Source organism: Cyprinodon tularosa, unplaced genomic scaffold, assembly GCF_016077235.1.
Source record: "Cyprinodon tularosa strain WSP-4 unplaced genomic scaffold, ASM1607723v1 ctg336, whole genome shotgun sequence".
Lineage (NCBI taxonomy): Eukaryota > Metazoa > Chordata > Actinopteri > Cyprinodontiformes > Cyprinodontidae > Cyprinodon > Cyprinodon tularosa.
In genome coordinates this window covers 197,776-220,062 of record NW_024039048.1, presented here as the reverse complement: position 1 = coordinate 220,062, position 22,287 = coordinate 197,776, and positions in this window count along the sequence as shown.

Below are 22,287 nucleotides of genomic sequence, written 5' to 3'. Positions count from 1 at the left end.
TACCTTCACAGGAATGCGGGAAATTTAGGGGTAGGGCTAATAAATAGTGCTTAGGGGTGTATTCGGATTGGGTTTTATTGTGTATGTTAAAGCATTTTGTATCCGTATATAATCTGATGTATCACCTGTTAGCCCTATTCAATTCACTTTGTATACTCAATGCATATACTGTTGATTTTCATTTTCCTATTCTTAGTCTCCTTTCTCAGACTTTTTTTTCTTCAACTCATTTCTTAGCTTCTATTTCCTATGATTATACCATTTTCTCATTATTAATATTCTCTTATCCTACTTAAACTTCAGTTCTAGAAGTCACCAGTAAGAATGGAAAAAACATTTTCATGCATTTTCAAAGTTATTGCTTAATGTTTCTTTATTTTACCACTCTTGCCCAAAGTAATTAACATGCTGGGAAGTCCTTGAACTTCTGCCTTGCCATTTGCTTTTCCTTACTTGTTGCCATGGTGCTCCAGGCTATCAGCACACGTTGTGAGACACAGACCACTATGTTGTGCTTTACAGCGAAGGAGTCAACTTTTTTGTTGCAAACAGTGCCTTTCAAAAGTATTCGGCCTCCATTAACTTTTTGAGATTTTTTTTCCACATTTCAGATGACAAAAATTAAGATATACATTTTATTTTTTTTTGTGAAGAATCAACAAGAATTGGGACACAACAATCAAGTGAAAAGAAATGTACTGGCTATTTCAAACTTTACAAATACACAGAAATCGGTGTGTGCAAAATTATTTAGCCCCCTTGGTACTTTGTAGTGCCACCTTTTGCTGTGATTAAAGCTACAGGTTGCTTGGGATATGTCTATCAGCTTTGCACATCGAGAGACTGACATTTTTGCCCATTCTTCCTGCAAGACAGCTGAAGTGATGTTAGATGGAGAGTTTGTGAACAGAAGTTTTCAGTTCTTTCCACAGATTCTCGATTGGATTAAGGTCTGGACTTTGACTTGGCTATTCAAACACCTGGATGTATTCATTTGTGAACTATTCCAAAGTTGTCGGGTTGACCTTTCACAGACTTACGAGGACAAGGCTGATCTAAGGTCAGAGATCCAAAAACTCACCATGACAGGTCCATGGGCTTCATACAGGCTTAAAGAATCAGAAGGTAGAATCGGGAAAGAATCAGGCAAGCAGATATGAGTAACGCTGGATATTTACTGGCCAAACACTTTCAAAAATCTAACGGGAGTTATAATAGTTATAATAGTATATAATAATTAAAAAGCTCTAATAATGTAATAGTTAGCAAGTAGCTTACAGTGGGGACTGGTTGGAAATGGACGGTTTCCTGCGTGATTCCTGTGTGATTCCCACGTGAATCACGTTGTATTTCCTGAGGCCAGTTTTTTTATTTCAAAAAGAACTGCAATGTACCCGGACAACCACCAGGTGGCGCTTGAGACCTCTGCCGTGCTGAGGGTGACGTTTGTGGGCCTGCAGTAAACTGAAAAGCAGGTTTATTGGGGATCTTGGTGTGATACTGTGCTATTTTATTTTGTTTTTGATTAAAATAAAGTTAATGAATTAATTTAACATAAGATTATGCAGTCAAGTGACTGCATAATCTTATTTTATGAAAATGGTTGCGTAGTTATAGATACACCTCCGATCTTATCTGAGAACTGTTATTTCTATTTAGTGAAAGTGAAAGCCCTTTGGGAAACTCCTCCAACTCCCATTGTCATTGTGACACAGCACACACAAGTGAACACTGCACACCATGAAATTGCATTTATGCCTCACCCGTGCAAGGGGGCAGCCCTCAATGGCGCCCCAAGGGAGCAGTGTGGCGGGACGGTACCATGCTCAGGGTACCTCAGTCATGGAGGAGGATGGGGGAGAGCGCTGGTTAATTACTCCCCCCACCAACCTGGCGGGTCAGGAGTCGAACCGGTAACCTTTGGGATCCAATTCTGACACCCTAACCGCTCACCCACGACTGCCCAATTTATCTGCATCGCTATTATTTAATGAAAAATAAAATTAATTAAGTTGGAGCCGGGGATACGGACTGTAGCGCAACCAGAGAAAGGCGACAGAGACAGTGCTGCGGCTGGTGATGTTGAAATTAAAATCATATCCAAAGTTGATTCCTCATTAAGATAAGCCAAAGTTATTCAAAAGGGTATGTAAGAAAATATATTTTCTTTAGTTTTGTAAAATATAAGTGCCGTTGAAAGCTTTGTTTTTGTGTGTTACTTTCTTGCCGTGCAATACGTGACACCCCTCCCAGTCTGGTCAAGTAGCAGACTGGGAGGTATGTCACATGTTGCGAACTTATAGCGCTGTGGTTAAGCTGAGTGGTGTGTAGACTAACAGCTTGTGGGTTCAATCCCAACTGTGGCCGAGTTGCCTTAAATGTTTTTTTTTTTTTTTTTTTTTTTATAAAGCATCTTAATGCACCTTTTTCCTCCCTGTTTGCACCTCCAGTAACTTCTATGCCAATATGTGACGAGTGAATTTCTCCGCTGTGAGATCAATAAAGCTCATCTAATCACATCTACTCCAATCTAAATAAATAAATAAATATACACATGTTCAATAAATAAATGTTAGGTTTAAACACCAAACACCTTATTCAGCAACCTGCACAAAGAATGACACAGAGAATTTAGTATATTTTACTTGCAAGGAGAGGGGATCAGAAACTGCATTCAGTTACAACTTCAAACCCACTCTGAAGCAGTATCTGCTCTCCAAGCCCTTTATTGAAGAAACGCCCTGATTACAATGTGGTTTCAACCGCTAAAGGGAGAGGGAACAGAACCCAGTTGAAACCAGAATTTTCGTACAACATCATACAACATCAGAGGATAAGGAGAACCCCTCTCCTTATCTAGTTGCACAGTTCTCCATTCTCCTCCACACCCTTAACGACATCTGTTAACAGCAGTCGCAGTCAACATCCCTCCTGCACAGACTTAAAAAACATTAATGACACAGCAAACAAAACTAAATGTTTTAACACTCTTTGTAATATGAGTAAGATAGAGATAACAAAATGTGTAAGTATAATATGATTAAAGTAGAATAACTTATGTTCAATTAATTAACCCAACAATAAATAAGCATTCAATTAATTACCCCCAATAAATGGTGAAATGATATGTTCTCATAATAAATCATTTATTTAAAAAATGCTGTTATGTTCCTTTTTTTTTAAAATACCTTTTAAAATGCTTAACTATTTTTATTCTTTTATTTTCTTTCAAAAAATCACTAGATTTTAAAAACACTCATAGGTTTTGAAAGGTATTATATATATATAGAAACTAAAACGCTCGGATCTTTCTGTCATTTTGTGTACGTGTGAAGCATCTGCAATGTTTTCGTTAAATATTCAAATAAATAAGATGGACATTAAACTAGCAGAAACGTCCCAGACCTGGATATACGGTATAGATATTGCTTATATATTGCCACAGTGTTTAGATATTTTTATAATTCTATTTACCCTTATATGTGTCATCTTGCACGATTGTACCATAAAAAAATCCCTAGTTTGTGAACTCCTTCTCTGACAATGTCAATAAACCTGATTCTGTTCCTGAAAAAACTGCTGTGAAACATTTTGTTTCTATAATTTCTATTTCTATATTTCAGATTAGATTTTAAAACAACACAAAGTGGGAAAAGAGCATGAGAGAAAATGTGTTTATTGTGATGAATACTGAACAGGTTTACATTGAGAGTCGTTGGGATGATTTGCGTGTTGTACGGAGAAATTCGTTGATCTTATCAATGCAGTCCTTCAAGTCACTCTTCCCCATATCAGGAAACTTTCGCTGCAGTGTTGAAACCACAAAGTTGAGCTGTGAGGGGGAGGGGGTCTCTGTAAATGGTGGTGGTTGAATTCTATTGTCAGAGAACAAGAGAGTAAGTTGTCTGCAAAGTACCGCGTCAACTCTGAATAACCTGCTAAAGCCATTTGTCGTTATTTTTTGCACTGATTAGGCGGGGGTCCTGAGGGGTAGGGGGTCTCACAAACATAAGTTGTTCATGAATGCAGGCAGACCATATTTCTGGTTTTCGTCAAACCCCATTTCCATTTCTTTCGTTTTTAAAATTAAATAAAAAAATTAAATGGCAAAAATCCAAACGTGTCTGCTAGTTTAAAGTCCATCTTATTTATTTGAATATTTAACGAAAACATTGCAGATGCTTCACACGCACACAAAATGACAGAAAGATCCGAGCGTTTTAGTTTCTATATATATATAATACCTTTCAAAACCTATGAGTGTTTTTAAAATCTAGTGATTTTTTGAAAGAAAATAAAAGAATAAAAATAGTTAAGCATTTTAAAAGGTATTTAAAAAAAAAGGAACATAACAGCATTTTTTAAATAAATGATTTATTATGAGAACATATCCTTTCACCATTTATTGGGGGTAATTAATTGAATGCTTATTTATTTATTGAACATGTGTATATTTATTTATTTATTTAGATTGGAGTAGATGTGATTAGATGAGCTTTATTGATCTCACAGCGGAGAAATTCACTCGTCACATATTGGCATAGAAGTTACTGGAGGTGCAAACAGGGAGGAAAAAGGTGCATTAAGATGCTTTATTAAAAAAAAAAAAAAAAAAAAAACATTTAAGGCAACTCGGCCACAGTTGAGATTGAACCCACAAGCTGTTAGTCTACACACCACTCAGCTTAACCACTGCGCTATAAGTTCGCAACATGTGACATACCTCCCAGTCACGTATTGCACGGCAAGAAAGTAACACACAAAAACAAAGCTTTCAACGGCACTTATATTTTACAAAACTAAAGAAAATATATTTTCTTACATACCCTTTTGAATAACTTTGGCTTATCTTAATGAGGAATCAACTTTGGATATGATTTTAATTTCAACATCACCAGCCGCAGCACTGTCTCTGTCGCCTTTCTCTGGTTGCGCTACAGTCCGTATCCCCGGCTCCAACTTAATTAATTTTATTTTTCATTAAATAATAGCGATGCAGATAAATAGAAATAACAGTTCTCAGATAAGATCGGAGGTGTATCTATAACTACTATCAATCTATCTATAAATATTTTCATGAAATAAGATTATGCAGTCCCAATGTTAAATTAATTCATTAACTTTATTTTAATCAAAAACAAAATAAAATAGAACAATATCACACCAAGATCCCCAATAAACCTGCTTTTCAGTTGACTGCAGGCCCACAAACGTACAGACACGGTGTCTCTGACTAAAGGAGCTGGTCAGCTCCTCTTTTTATACAGGCTCATGCGTGAATGTCCAACGAATAACTCCAATTGTTGTTTCAAAAATAGAAAACCTGGTTTCATTACTTTACATTCTAACTTTCATTACTTTATAAAAAAAAGCGATAATAATTATAATAAAAAAAAACATTTAAGGCAACTCGGCCACAGCTGGGATTGAACCCACAGTCTATTGAACCAAAGACCACGCAGCTTAACCTCTGCGCTATAAACTCGCAATCCGTGACACTCCTTCCAGTCTGCTACTGGACCTATGTAATTCTGACTCATGGGACGCCGAAATGGAGTCAGACTGCCACCTAGTGGCTATAGTAGTCACATGTTTTTCACACAATACGTGAAACACGCGGAGGGTGAGTGAAGTGTCCATTTCCAATCAGCGCCCACTGTATATAGGCTGGGAATAGTGGGAATGAATACTGTTGAGGCAGAGCAGGAGCTGCATCAGCTGAACTGAATGAATAGTCAGGCAGAGGGGAGAGGAATGGAAACAGATTAGTTGACATGCTAGAATTATATCACCATCCATCTTCCCATCAATTTCAACCATCTTCCCGCTCCTTGCTGAAGAAAAGCACACCCAAACCATGATGCTGCCATTACTAGTGGAGATGATTTTGGTTTCATCTGACTAGAGCACCTTCTCCTGTGTCTCCCAGGTGGCTTGTGGGAAATGTTAAGCGATACTTTTTATGAATATCTTTTTAAAAATGGCTTTCTTCTTGGCACTCTTCTATTAAGGACAGATTTATGCAGTATACAGCTGGTTGTTGTCCTATAGACAGAGTCTCCTACTACATCTGTAGGTCTCTGCAGTTCATCCAGAGTGATCATGGGCCACTTGGCTACATCTTTGTTTTCTTGTATTCTGCTTGTTTGAGCTAAATTTTAGAGGGACGGCCGAGTCTTCATAGTTTTGCAGTTGTCTGATATTCCTTCCGTTTCAGTATTATCACTTGCACAGTGCTCCCTGGGATGTTTAAAGGTTGGGAAATCTTTTTGTATCCAAATCGAGCTTTAAACTTCTCCACAACAGTATCTTGGACCTGCCTGGTATGATCTTATTCTTCGCACCCATTGCCTGCACAGTAATCTGAGTATTTGTGCAGATGACAGGACTTTGTTTTGTACAAGAAATCAGAGGGGTAAAGAGTACCGTCCCCTGTGGTGCTTCTGTATTGCTTACTGCACTACTCGATTAGACAGTGGACCCTTCAGTCTAGCTGTGGTCTCTCAGGTAGTCTTTGAGACAGGCATTTGTTGATGCTCCACCTAAGTCTTCTGAAGTTTCTCGCCAAATAAGTCAGGCTGAATCATGTTAATTGCAATAGACAAATCAAAGATCTTCATTCTCACTGTGCTTGCCACCTTGTCTAAATTACAGGGGGTTTGCTGAAGCAGGTGTATGATAGCATCTTCAACTCCAACTCCATGGGGATAAGCAAATTGCATGGTGTCCTGATAGTCCTGACATATATTGTCAACCTTATTGTCAGCAGAAGTAAATGCCAATCTGCTCATGTTTTCAGTAGTCAGGTTTTAGTCATGTTATTTTTCACCCCGATCCCCTTTCTTTTTTTATCTTAACTTCTGTGGCAGCGTTACCATCCCCTTCATCGGGATGGCCTGAGTTTAAAAATGCCCGTTACATCTCCTCCATCTTTGTCTGGCTTTATTTTTATTGTAAACTGTTTTTGACTCTATGTAGATGTAGCTTTACAGATGTCAAATTCAAGATTTTCTTTGGTTTTAAACTGACCAGGCATCAAGGCTAAAGTAGGACTGTATATTTAAAGCTTTGTTTATGATTGACGTGTCTGTGAGGTCCACGCAGTCGAACTATGTCAAGTTTGGCTTCCGTGCCCCCCCACACAGTGTCCATTCAGAAAAAATGTCGGCACCATGTGCCTAGGAAAATTTGTTACTACGGGGACAGATCTGCACTGAAAAACATGGGGATCGAGCAACAATCCTGACGAATGTTTGCAAAACTAAACATCTAAAGAAATCCTGTGTTTTAATGGATAAATACAACCACAACAAACAGAGGAAAAACTCTTGCCAAGAAATGACTATCGCTCTTCGACAGTGTGAAAAGGCTTGGAAAAAGTCTTAAATGGCTGTGTTTTCTACTTCCTTGTTAAGTGTTTTCAGCTTGTGCTTTGTGATGAAATCGCCCCCTTGGAGCCAGACAGAACGGGGTAAAAGTGGCACAGAGCAAATGCTGCAGATGCTGTGACGGGCAGCTTATTTTCCATCCTCATTGCATGTGTCTTGGGCATACCCCAACCTTCAGAGAGATGAAATTTGAGTAAAAATAGTGAAAATAATTTCTTGCTGCACATGTGAGATTAAAATCTTAACTTTAAACATGCCTATACTGTAATTTAAGCCATCCTATAATGGGTCTTTGTAATAAAGTTCTTCACCTACTGAATGATGAACCTCTTCTCCCCGTCTCAAGTCTTTTACTTTTTTCATTTTTTATTCTTTTATTTCCAGTTTAGGTTTCAGGTTATGGTTAGGACTTCATTCTGTACATCATACTCCTCAGTTCTATGACATAATAAGGCAGAGTACTGCCAAACCTACATGGACTGATGACTTTGCAAAGGCAGCACCACTAATAAGCTGACATCAGCACTCCATCAGCATACAGCTACATAAGGGATCTTTTTCTAATACCCACAAGATAAAGCACATAGCCATTTACCTGATGACCTACTTCAACCCAAGATCATTTTTTAAATGCCTACACATAGCTGCTCCTATACTCCAGTGCTGCATATTATTACCAGCTGCAGTGCAAGTATTTGTTGGCTTTATATTGTGACAATGAAAAATTCACTTTCATATTTACTTTAGTTCAAATTCCAAACTACTTGAATAATCCCAAAGGGAAATTTAATAAATAAATGTTTGTTTGAACAGGCTTTTTACTTCACAAAACAATATAAGGGAGCTGTTGACACGTTTTGTGCTCAAAACTTGTCATGGAGTGTGTACAGTAAGTGAAAAGAATCCTTTTGTCTGTCTGTTGCTATGCAATTAATCCCTGCTTTTCTTGTATAAAAACACTAAAGCATGATGCACTTAAGCTCAACAAAGAACTAAAATCTTTTGATTTCTGCTATGCTATTCATTTAATCAGTTGTATGCAACCCTGACTCAAAATAACAAGCAACCAGGTTATTTCTGCTGCAGATGAAGCTGCAGTAAATTGTGTTAATTTTTGAAAAACAGGATGCTCCAACTCCCCCTTCAGGCAGCAGTGTAAATGAGTCTATTTAATCACATTGTTTCACATTGATGTGTGTATAGACAGTTTGATGTCAGCCAATTTGATGATGGGTCAAAGGTCGAAACTGTACAAAGACCTGGCTGTCTCATTTTGGTCAGTGTGGCCCTTTGTGCACGATGTTTTATTCATATTGGTGCTTTACCTCTTTTGTCTTTTTTAAATTGGAATCATTCTAGCAAGTGCATTTTTTCTTTTTTGAATACACTAGTTTTCTTTAAAACCAATCAAATAAGATTCACTGATCATGCATATATTGTTGCTTAATGATAAATTGGTTTTCCAAAGCTTTTAGCTACAGATTCTAGTTACAACCTTAAAATTCTCTGTAACAGCTATATTAAATGCCTTAAAATTTAGTTTCCAGGCCTTGTTGGCATCAATTACTTATATTTAAAGTTGAGGCAACAGTAGGGAATTGTAGAAATTTTAAAATAAGGCTAAATGATACAGAGTTTACATTTTATACTACTATTAGCGTGTTGTATTAGTAATTTGTTTTATTAGTGTGGTTAGATGCGCTAGCACTTAAACATAAACAAGTTTTCATAGCAGAGAGATGTTTATTCTGATATTGACAAATCTTTGTCAAATTACGCTCGTCGTAACTTGATTCTTTAACATCCTTTAACCATCCATTGTCATGCTGATCAGCATGTGGCAAAACTTTTTTCTCTTGAGTAGCAGCCTGAATATTAGTATAATATATAATATTATATATGTAATATAAAATACTTATGTTTTACATAAACGTTTAAGATACACTTTCCTCTCAAACAGCTTCTTATTCTTATTTGCCTTTTCTGACTACACTACACTACTCTCTTCCTTTACTAATATCTTATACATTGGAGGTATTGGTTTATGATTTTGAAGATTAAACTAAAGTTAATTGTATCCATTAAAGATTTAGGTCTGAAGAAATTATACTGGAGTATGAAAAATATTACCTTTTCATTTTTTTCAAAATCTTCTGAGACACGTCTTATTCCCAATTAATACCATATTTCTAAGTTCAGTAAAAATTACTTTCATTTTCGTTTTTCACGAATATGAATAATTTCAGGCATAAATGCTTTTATAATGCATTTATGTAATTTATGTTGCTACTTGGATAAATTGGTCTCCCCTGTCAGAAAACGATCTTTGTCCTGATTTTATACTTAAGGTTAGTGGTAGTGGGATGTACAGTATGATATATTAACTTCATACTATTAGTGTGGAATTGATTGCACCCTCATAGGTATCTCAGTCCTCTCTGGGCCTGCCCTTAAATACATATGCAAATAAGTATAAACACCCAGTAGGCACCCATCATGTGCCCCAATAACCATGATAATGGTTATGGCTTCAAGTCCTCATGGATATTTGTTACAGCCAACCAAAAACTTAATGAGTGACATTGGTTACTTAGTAGAGGAACCTGCATAAAAAAAAATAAAAATAATTATGGACCAATTTTGTACATTGTTTGTATCAAGTTGAAACGAGTCTGTCCTTCTGCTGCATTGTTCTCATTTATAGCTTAATACTGATCATGGTAATAATGCTGAATCATAATAATATGAATATGCACACATATTTCTATTAGAAATTTTTACCACACAGATTATGTGAAGTACAGTTATTGTTTAAAATTATTCAGGATGTCACAAAAATAAAACGACTCAAACATACCCAAAAGCCATCAAGCACTGAGCCTGAAGTCCATTCCTAATATAAGTATAATTTAGAATGCTAACAATATTATAAAATTGTGGAATCCTGAGGTGAATTAGGTCAACATGCCTACGTTTGTGAGACAGGTTTGTGTTTTACAAACAAAGGCACAGCTTTGTAATGGAAATGTTTTCTATTTAAAAGGCATATTTGACATTTATAGATCATGCCCTTTTAGCATTGTAGGTGCATTTGATTAGATTTGGAAATTGGCCCCTTGCTTCAAGTTGTAATTCTGTGTATCTATTTAAGCGCAGTTTGAAGAAATTCAAACATGTTTGAGCAACATATTGATGAGCCATCCCAGCCCATCATTCAGCTATTTCTAAAAAGCTGTGATTGTATAGAATGGTGGTCAGAACTTCTTGTAGTTCACCTTTGTGAGACTGGGCAATCTAAACTAGCTAATAATAAAAGCATTATAATTTATGATTCAATCAGTAGGATCTCTGAACAAACATTTCTTAATTTTCTTCCACCAGTGATGGGAGTTTTGAATGGTGCATATTCACCTGAGTAAGGGAAGAAGAGGTTGTCGGGTAACCACAATTTTGGTGACAACTTTTATTATATTATAGTTAATTTCTTTAAGATTCAGTATCTATCACTCCGATCTTTCTGTCTCCCTATCGTAACTCTGTGCCACTGCTGTGATAGCTGCATGTCATTTAATAAATTACGTGAAATGCAAACTGGATCCAGCAGTTTCTGTACAGCGCGTCATACAAATGTACAGGACCCAACCATACCTCTCAGCGATGTTTCAGGGATCATCAATAGGAGGCCGCAACTATAGAATTTTTCTTGTTTGCTGTAACAGTACAAACAAAAAGGGGAAGTGTTAGACTTGAAGCTGCACCGATGGGGGATTAGTGGTAAACTGTCAGGTAAAAGCAAAGGCATTGAAGTATTTCTGAACATTTAGGGCTGCATTACAGGGCTATCAGCATTTTAAAAGCAGAATATATTTTTTGCACTTTTACCGCTGAGTTCGAAATAAGCTCAAAAAACAGGAGGATGTTACTTAGTCCCATCACTTGTGCGACATCAGCTACAAGCTTTATTGTAGCCCAAACATTATTGAATAAAAAAGTCCGACCAACCAGATGAAATTATATTTTTGTATAATTCTTATCTGCTTCCAAGTCCTCTTCACTCCTGAAGGGCACGCGATTAATATGCCGTACAGAGATTGGGATGCAAAAACGCCACCGTTTTTTTACTTTTCTGTGAGACTACTTTTTCTCGTTGTATTTTGTAAAAAATTTTTTTGATCCTCACATGAGAAATATGGGGCTCTCCCATATGCACTCATGATTGTGATTGGTCTTCTACCTTGAACCCTCCCATTTGTACAGTACATGCGCATTTGCAGATTCATGATCAGTTCAAGTTGAGTTGGCGAGTTGATAACCAGCTTCCTGTTACCATGGATCCATTGCCATTTTTATGGATTGGTTAAACTGGATAGACTGGATTTAATCCCACCAGGTTGAGCTTGCTACATGGGACAGGCCTCTATCCATTGTTATCATTATTATTATTAGCCAATTTCTAAATGTATTTCAATTTCTATCAACAAAAAGAAGCTGTTGTTATATCTCATATCTGTAGTTTTGATAGTTTCTGTTCATAAAAAAACAAAACATAGTTGCCATTGATAAATATGAGGAAAGTGTATACTTCTATGTATGTCCATTGAGAGAAAGATATTGTTAACAATTCTACTGCTTGAAGCCTGACATTTATAAACTGGTATCTTAATGTACAATATCTTTTAAAAGGCATTACCATGGCACCTGATAGGCAGAAATAATTTTTTTTTACCATTTTAACTAACTTAATCTGCTAAGAAGGCTACTACCCAAAATGTGTCTCTAGTCTAACTCTTTTTATACATTCTTAATTATTCATTGCCCTATATTTAAATATTCCCCTACTATGGTAAATCAGGGTATTTTGAAAGGTAAAGCATGGTCAGTTTCTGTATATACAGCAACAAAAAAGCGAATACATTTTGGAAAGAAATGCAAAAGTAGATTTCACTTCGTCTATAGAGCATGTGGGAGTTTTCTGTCGCTGGAGTGTGTTAGGTCTGCTGTTTTAAAACTCAGGTTGTGAAATTAGTATTTTGTTCCCATTTCATTTCCCTTCAGGTCTTTTTCTGTTAGATGCTTCATGTTGTGATGTGTAACAGTAAATAAGAATTTATTCAATCTGAACCACAGTGAAAATAACTTTTTTCAACTGTAGCAATGGTTATCAGGTAAAGTGCTTAATAACAAAAAGCCCTAATCTGTTTTCAGTCTGAAAGCACCAATGCATTTTCATTTTGCTCTTGCAGAGGCAGTACTTGATCTTAATTTTCCTTCTATCACTTTATTCCTCCTTTTATGTATGCTCAAGCTTTACCTTTGTTTTCTTTTCTTTTTTTTTGGTACGTCCTTTGTGTTGGGCTCAACCATTATGGTTTCGGGTCTATGCCTTCAATGACATGTACATCGATTTAATTATAATAAACAGGTAGGTGAGCTTGCAGTGCCTAATCTTAGTCAGCTTGATTAATGATGTTTGCACAGCATTTGCCTGAAATTAGCTCGAGATATAGAAGAGTGGTTCTGTGTATGTTGCATGCTTATGCCTTTTTTATTTATATGCACATATATATATGTATGTATGTGTGTGTATGTGTATATATATATATATATATATATATATATATATATATATATATATATATATATATATATATATATATATTAGTGCTGTCAAAATTATCGCGTTATTAACGCGTTAACGCGAGGCCATTTTAACGGCGATAATTTTTTTAACGTGAGATTAACGCTATGTGGTTTTATGGTACAATTTTTCCAAGTACATCCCGCTGCAGCCTGCGGGAAGGCGGGGCTATTTTCCCCCAGTCTATGCATTTCTCATAGGCTTCTAGAGCGGAGCTCCTCAAGGGAAAAAGACGCTCATACACTGGGTGACGCTAGTGCCTTTTCTTTAAGCCCCACCACCAACAAGCAAGTTGAGTGTCTGGTAACTAGTAGCAACCTGAAATACGCTGAGAAAACTGATTACTGAGGTGAAATGGAATCTCGTAGCAGCCCTCTTGCCGTCTGTGTACGCAACAGGTCAGTATCGCGTGTGTGTGTGTGTGGGTGGGTGTGTCTGTGTGTGGGTGAGTGGGTGTGTGTGTGTTCTCATTTTTGTTAAGAGGCTGAAAAGTAACTTTCTAGAGAGCATAGACTACCTTCATCTAGTGATGTTGGTCTATTGATTTTGATGTATTGATTGAAAATTGTTCATTATTACCTTGGTTAATTAACATCTAATGTTAACTCTACTGCATTTTATAGCGGTAGGGTAAAATGCTTGTCTTTGTTCAAAAGACTGTATTAACTGTAAAGACTGTCTTTTACATCAGCCTGTTTTCAGGGCCTTTTTTTTGGCTACATATTTGTTATTTTTTGCTACATGCCTCCCCATCTTCTTGCCATATGTTTCTATGGCATAAATCAGTATCTGTGACCTGTTTTCATTTTAAAAAAAGAACATTGGCACAAACCTAGCCTGTATGTATTTTTTTGTATGTCATCGAGAGTATTTAAATGATTTTCAATCAGGAAAAAAATGTGCGATTAAAATGCGATTAATCGCGAGTTAACTCAGGCATTGATGCGATTAATCGCGATTAAAAAATGTTATCGATTGACAGCACTAATATATATATATATATATATATACACGCACTATAAATGTGGCACTATATTTGAGTAAACAAGTTACATCCTCCTATTACTATGTTGTTTGTTTATTTCACTAATCTCTAAAAACAGTTGGGATTGCAATTAGTCATCATGATAATCTACTGTCATGAGCAAAATTTAAAAGAAAATAAATATTGAAGATGCTTAAGAACTGCCTGGATCCTAAGATCAGTTAAATACAGTTGATTTATTATATATTCAGTTTCATTAAGTCCATCTAAAACTCACCAAATTAACAAAAGAAAAAAAGCAGTTATTTACATGTCTAACACGAAACAGTTTAATTCAGTAACATAAATTTGTTTTATTTGATTTTTTTTTTAATTCTAATTTGTTTAATTTTATATCCAGTTAAATCTGCTATATGTAAATTGTTACTACTCTGTAATGGGGAGCGGGAGGCATGGGCCAGTTCCGGGTTAATTTGTAGGCCAACAATGACCCCAACCACTGTTTTCAACCTGTTTTTGGTTCAATTTGCATGTTTTTTAAGCCATAACAAGGCTTTGTCAGGCTAGTCTATAAAGCCTGCAACTCAATGCTATTACAGAAATTTTGAAATGAGAAAGCTTTCTGGATGGAAAGTGAAATGTCTTCAATGTCTTCAAGTCCAATTGTTTGTTTTTATTTTTTATTTTTTGGAACAGTTACTATCACCTGAAGAACATTTCCAGGATTAAAGGTCTAATGCCCAACCAGGATCTTAAAAAAACTTCATGTGTTTTTATATAGCAAAATTGATTATTTCATCAACGTCTTCTTAGGTAAAGTTAAAGGTACACTATGCAACCGGTGTTGATTTTCCAGCGAGGCTCCCCCCAGAGGGCGAAAGTAAAAGTGCACTGTCGTAAATATGCACAGCTGTTCTCCTGGTTTCTCCGTCAAGCCAGGCGCGGTTGTTTTGAGCTTAGCAGACAGGTGAATGCAAACATCTGACGCGCCGCAAACGCGCTGCTGCTCGCGATGGAAAAATTTAATTTTTGCTGCTCGACGTGCCGCGTCAACCAATCAGAGAAGCTGATCTGGGAGCTGGCAGGGAGAGAGACACAGCGCTGATGATCAGAGCGCTATGATCACTCCTCCTAAACAGTTTATTGACGCCTAAATTAACTTAAAATGCAGAAATCTGCCGGCAGAATATGTTCGCTTTTATTATCCTGCTGCCTGCAGTTTGGATTATTTAGATGAAAAACACCTACCAGCTGCCGCGGTGAACCGCGAGGAGGCGACACGGCCAGAGGCTGCTGATGAAGGGATTCCTACTGTCGGCGCACCGCTGGTATGTGGGGGTCTGAGCGGCTCCGACAGAAAAAATATTGTAAGGCAGGATGATAATCTGAATGAACTGACTGCACTGATTGTTTTCAGGTGTATTTTCTCACTTAAAAACAGATTAAAACTACTTTATTCCCACTGATCACAGCAAATATAGCTGCAAGGCAGAGAAAGGATAGTGAAGCTCCGCCCAACGCGCGTCAGACACACTTTTGCACCGCGCAGCCAGAGCAGCAAAGCTGCTTCAGCCGCGCGTCAGAACTAACTGGTACAAGCAGTAAAAATGAAGCGGCAGATGCGATTTTGCTGCTTTTGCTGTGTCCGGTGTGAAAGCAGCACTGCACAAAGATCGCCACTGTGCTAGCAACGAGCATGCTTTTAACTGGGGGGTGTAGCAGTTCTCGCCGTAAAGCAAGACCGACTCTCGCGAGACTTCTGAGCCTGTGGGTGCGGGTCGCTGCTCCTGCAATTGCAAGTGCGGTATTTCCCCCACAGACCACCAGGGCGGCCGAGAATACCTTTGTTCAACCTGACATGACTCATTTAATCATCCAAAACGTTATGGAACACATTAATTAACTGAAAAATGTTGCATAGTGTGCCTTTAAACTGTTTCCTGAGGTATCATTAGTTTAAGTTTGTGGTCTAATTGATTTACTTTATTAAGCAAATCAGTTTGCTTTTATCATGTTATCTTTATTTGCTTATTCTGATTTTATATTACTTTTAGTTTGTTGTTTAATTCATGTAAAGCACTTTGAATTGTCTTATAAATAAACTTGCCTCGCCTTTTTAAGCAACACTTTTTTGTTTTTTTGGGACCATCCCAGTCCATGGTAATGTTAAAGGTGCTGCACCTGATCTGAATGTGTAAGCCACGCTCCAACTTTTTTTCCACATGACAAATCCTGCTTTCCTCCAACAAGCACAATACTAAGCTCATGCATAATGCTCCAAAACACCATTCCACATACCAAGCAATCCAAAATGTTACTTTACCCAAAGTAACACACAGCTATGAACTGCTAATAAATCATTGAAAAGTTACCTGTCAGAATTACAGCCGGTTTAGAGTCAAAATCTGGGCCGAGTTGGTGTGCATTCTAACTGTATCACGATGTGCCACGAATAATGCCTGATTTGTTTCTAGTGGAGTTTTAGGCCTTAGGTCACTTTTCTTCATCTATTTTTCTCTTTTTAGGCTGATAGCTGTGTATGCCATGACAGGCTGTAGAGGTATCACTTTCTTCTCTGTTGCTTTGGCAGCCATGCTGTTGTGGTTCAAGCACCATTTTAAATGCACAGGTAGACCAGCTCCTCATTATGCCACTGGCAGGGAAAAGTTGTTCGAGGTTGTCATCAGTTGCTGCTTACACTTATAAAAATCCCTGTATTCGTTTGATAGCAGAATTACATTTTCAATTGTTATAAAAACAAACATGCAATACATTATATTTTAGCTTCTGTAAATTTTGGTTTGTTAATGTACTTTCTATCTAATTTCTTTTATTCTAGGCATACCAGTTTTAGGCAGATGATAAAACTATAATACAATAGAATTATTATAATTAATTATTATAAATGAACATAACAATGATCCCAATGAGTTTAACAATGAGTTTAAAAAAATGCTTAAGCAGAGATTCTGTGCTGACTGTTTAAAATGGATGTTTTTGCTCTGGTAAAATTTGTGAAAACGGCCTGGTATCTGATGCAAAGTAATTTGTATCCCATATAATTAACTAATCTGTGCAGCGGGTGAAATAAATATTGAACACACCATTTTTCTCTAAATATATTTCTAGAGGTGCTATTGACATGACATTTTCACTAGATGTTGGTAAGTATCAATGCAATCAACACATGCAAAGAAATCAAACCATAGATGTCCAGAAATTATGTGTGATAAAGGGCACAGGAAAAAAGTACTGAAAATTATTTAATACTTTGTACGAAAGCCTTTGTTGCCAATGACAGCTTACTGTATGGACAAATTAGTCGCATGCATTGATCCGGTGTGATGTTGGCCCGTCCTTCCACATGAACAGTCTTCAAATCTTGAAGGTTTCCTGGGCCTGTTCTATGAACTCTGATCTTTAGTTATTTCCATAGATTTTCTATGGGATTCAAGTCAGGTGAATGACTGGGCCATTCTAGCAGTCTTATTTTCTTTCTCTGAAACCAACTGAGTTTCCTTGGCTGTGTGTTTTGGGTCATCGTCTTGCTGAACTGTCTACCCACGTTTCATCTTTATCATCCTGTTAGAGGGAAGTAGATTTTTTATCAATAATGTCTCTGTTTTTTTTGTACACACAGAGTTTAGATTTTTCAACCTCGATTTTTTCGCGTGTTCAATACAATTTCCCTGTGCCATTTCACATTATTACACATAACTTAATTTCTGGACATCTATGGTTCGATTTCTTTGTATATGTGGAATTCATGGATTGTTTCCAACATCTGAAAATGTCATGTCAACAGCTCCTCTAGAAATAGATTTGCCCTAACCCCGAGAAAAGTGGTGTTGTTTTCAAAACTTATTTATCCCAATGTATGTGCAGAATTTCATGGGCTGTTATGATGTCATGCATTGTTTTGTATTACTGCACATGGCTGTTGTTTTGTATATTATATAGTGTCTAATAAGCCTATGAAGGCTGGCTACCAATCAAGGTGCTTGACACTTTAATGAACAATTATAATAAAATTGGAATAAATGTGATTAGAATTTCTCAAATTTTATTATATAGCTAAGATTATTTGTTAAGCCTTTCTTTTTGCTAAAATACAATGTTAATATGCATGATTAAATTAAAGTAATAAACATTGTCAAAGTTTACCTTCATTAAATGTAGACCTAACTTTTCCTACTCTTTTATCAGTTGGCCTGAGCTGATGTTGTTGGAGGTTACAGTCCACCAGTCAGAGTGCAACTATACTACTATAATTTAAAAAAATATATATATTTTTATTAGCACTTTTTAAGAAATCCATCTCTTCTGATTCTGAAATTTCTGTTTCATTTATTATTTTGTGCAGATGTATGTGTGGCTAGTCTTAAATGTTGGTTTAAAAACTAGTTAAATGTATTTATATTTGAATGCATTCAAAGTTGTGGTTTGTATTAATCCTTGCATTACTCATTAGTTCTCATTACCATGTGAATAACAATTGATAAGCCATTTTTTTAAATCTTACTGCTTCTGTTTTCATTAGGGATTGATAGAAATTGCAGAGGGACAAAATATGAGTTAATAGTATTACCAACCAGAGTATAATTTCATATCACAGTTGCATACAACAATGAAAAAATTGCTGTCATGTATATTAAAGTTCTTTATTGGTATTTGTTTCTCTTAAAATTGCATATCCATATATGTGTCCCCGTTTGTAAGTATTGCAGGAACATTAATGTATCCTCAATAAGTCCATTGTTGAATGGCTACACATGTGCTAATGTTCAGCAGTCTATATACATCCGTGCCATTTCTGGGCTCTTTTAGCAACACTCAAATTATCCTCTCAGGGCAGTTAATGGAGGACGAAAGTCACAGGGAGGACAACGCATCTAATCTCTATCTCTCTCTTGTCCTGCTCATAGATAAGGAGATGCTGTATGCCAGGCTAATGTAAGCCCTCAAGACATACTCACCATCTTCTCCTAATGTCCAACGTATTAGTTATTAATGGAGCTACTACACACACTGAAACTGAGCTAGTGTACTTTGAGACGGGTTTCTGTGTCCTAGGTCTGATTGTGTTTTCTCTGTAAAGCGTAAAAAACAGATACCACTGATCCTAATCTCTCACATTGCCCCTAAAAACGTTTGGATGCCAAGTTCATGTTCACCTTGTTCTCTGATGCTACATGATGCATACTTTATTTACAACTAAAACCTCTGTACAAAGATAGCCCTTTGCTACACCATCTGTCTTTCCCTCTCTCTTTAGACACCCTTTGAAAATGCCTTGCTGAGTAGGTAGGACTATAGCTAGTCTTTCCATGCAGAACGGTTCTTTTTGTTTTTTCCATTTAAAAGCACTTCACCTCTGTACAGTGATGTGAATGCCATTCTTTCTTTGGGCACACTGTCTGCCCGTATCTTATCACCACCCTCCTTCCAATCGCTCACATTTTCTTCCTCCCAAAACCTTATCTGCAGAGCTCATACCTGTGGCGGGTTGGCCACTCTCCAACTCTTGCCAGTGGTCTCAGAAAGGATGCGTGCAGATAACCTTTAAATCCAAGAAAAGGTGGTGTTAGGGACGGAAGTGAAGGGAGAAAGCTCCCCACCCAAACCCCAAGATTCTGGGGGCTGCTGAAAGGAAGCCAAGCGGAGGTTATGGCTCAGCTTAACATCATCTCTGAGAATCAGGCCCCTCGCCAACACAGAAGCTTGACCCAACAGTTTAAGTGGGGCTAGAAAATAAAGCCTCTAGACTCTTGTCTGGCATTTTTGTGGTGATAGTAAGTTCCTGGACTGTGTTCATTAAAGCTAAATGTGAAGATGGAACACTGCCTCTGTCTCTTTAGGCAGAGGAGATGTATACCACACATGGTGATCAGTTTAACTTGACAGAAACCACTTAGCCAATTCTCAACCTTGGAAGAGCAAAATGCATGAAAATGACAGAGCCAAAAGACAGAAGCCTGAGAGAAACTAAACAAATACAAAGAGCCCTCTCTGTGCCTCTGAATTTGACATGACTGTTCTTTGGAGGTAAAGGCAGACTTTAATAAATTTAGGACCTGACTAAAGCCCCTGGGTGAAATGTCCAATAGAAACAACAGCCCAGTGTGTTTACTTCCTTCACCTCTCAATTTAGTGTCATTATTCATCCTGCTCAGTGTGTGCCTGCCAGCCCAGGTGCTTTCAAACCTGTACAAAATAAGGGTGGCTGTGAGATTTTCAACCAATCATTTATCAAGGCCAAAAGAAAACATTACTTCACTGCTGCCATTATTTACTATTTAGTGACAAATTGAAAAGTGAACCATCATATGTTATAGTAAATATGAAGGAAGTGGTTTTGTCACTTTATTTACATGTATCTACAAAATAAACTACCAAACTAATTATTAGGTAATGTCAACAGTAACATTTTCATATCTTGTTTTTGCATATTTATATAAGAACTGCTACTTTAATAATAAATGCATTATTTCATGTACATTATTTCATGTGGTTTTCCCCCTTTATGGATTCATCATTATGAAATATTGTTGGCCTTGTGTCTCACCTTGTTCATCAGTTAAGGTTTGCTGTATTTTCAAAGATTTTAGTCGCAGCATATTTGTACTTGTTTCTTGGCTTAAAATTTGGTGGTCATTGAATTTTCTTTTCAGTTCTAAACATGGCTGTATATTTATATATATATATATATATATATATATATATATATATATATATATATATATATATATATATATATATAAAAGGGTTTTTTAGACATGGCCATCTTTTCTGTATAAAGACAGTACAGAAGAAAGGTTAACATATGTGCTTCTTTAAATCATTATTTAATCAGTGTATTTGTCTAGTTAAAAGGGGTCACTTTTTACCGGTTCCTCCTAATTAGAGCATGGCAGCAAAAGGGTAAAAAATCCTCTAGGTGCTGCTGAAAGCTAAACATTTGGTGTTGGTGTGCACATTACCTGGTGTTAAAAAATAAAGCCACTACAAAAATAGAAGTTTTGTCATTTTGCCCCTCTTTTAAATTGGGAGCCTCCAAACAAATGAGGTAATGATTAAGGGAGGTTAAAAATGAAATCAGAATAAGGCTGATGAAGATGGTACACAGCTACTAGATGAACTGCCACACCTTGTTAAATCTGTGTTGCAGTCTCAAACTGTGCAAGATCGATAGATCGAAAAGTAATCAGCACACCAGGAGCTAAGCTAGAAAAATTTACACCACCACTTCCAAAAAGTCCAAGCTCAGATGAAGGATTTGAAAGATGAACAATCGCATGATGGAGACAACACGGAGAGAGTGCTTCACTTCAATGATTGTTGTGAGCACCTAAATAAATATGTTGTGCCATTTTGGTCATAACAATGACAGAGGACCAAGGTAGGAGATATACCAGCTACACAGAGAAAACCAAAGCTGCTCCCATTGACCTCTGATAGTGACACTGAGCACTTTTTAACAGCATTTGAAAGAATGTCTCAGGGCTTTGGCCCTGAGAGGAATATCAGTTCAAACATTGCTAAACTGATGACCATAGACCTGATGATATTGACTCGGAGGTGTGGATCCTGAAACAAAGGCTCATAGTTTTCCTTCTTTGCCATTTGATCTCCCATATCATTCCTTTTTATCCAATGTTAACTATAAAAATTCTATTAAACCCATGCATAGTATGCCAAATGACATATTTAGAGGTTTAAGGTGTGTACTAATAGTGTGCTTTTTATACTAAAGCTCAGCATGCACTGTGATTTTTGGCTGTTTTTGAGACGATTTTCCAGTTGTGCAACAATTTTGGGGATTGGACCGGCTCTGCCAAATTGCGTCGTCTGTCGTGCAGTAGGGTATTCAAGGGGTCACGAGAGGTGATTGGCACCTCATGATGAGCTCTCCATCAGAAACTGTGGGTTGCAAGAAAATCGAACCTGTTTGATATTTTGTTTGTGGCTTGTGAGGAAATGACATGTTAAAGTGGTTATATGACTAGACTGAGAACTCTCTCCTCCCAGATTTTCACATTACATATGTGCAAAGCAAAAGCGGTTATTAAAGGAATAGTACACCCAAAACACGATTAGCCTTCATTTTCTACTCACCCTCATGCTGAACAACACTCTGGAGTACTTTTTTGATATCTCAAATGCATCTGGAGATCTGGGAGGCTTCTTGCTGTCTGCTGACATTCAAATAATGGAGGTCTATGGCGCCCGAGGCAGAAAGGTCCATAAAAGTCCACAAAAAACGTGTCAATATTCCT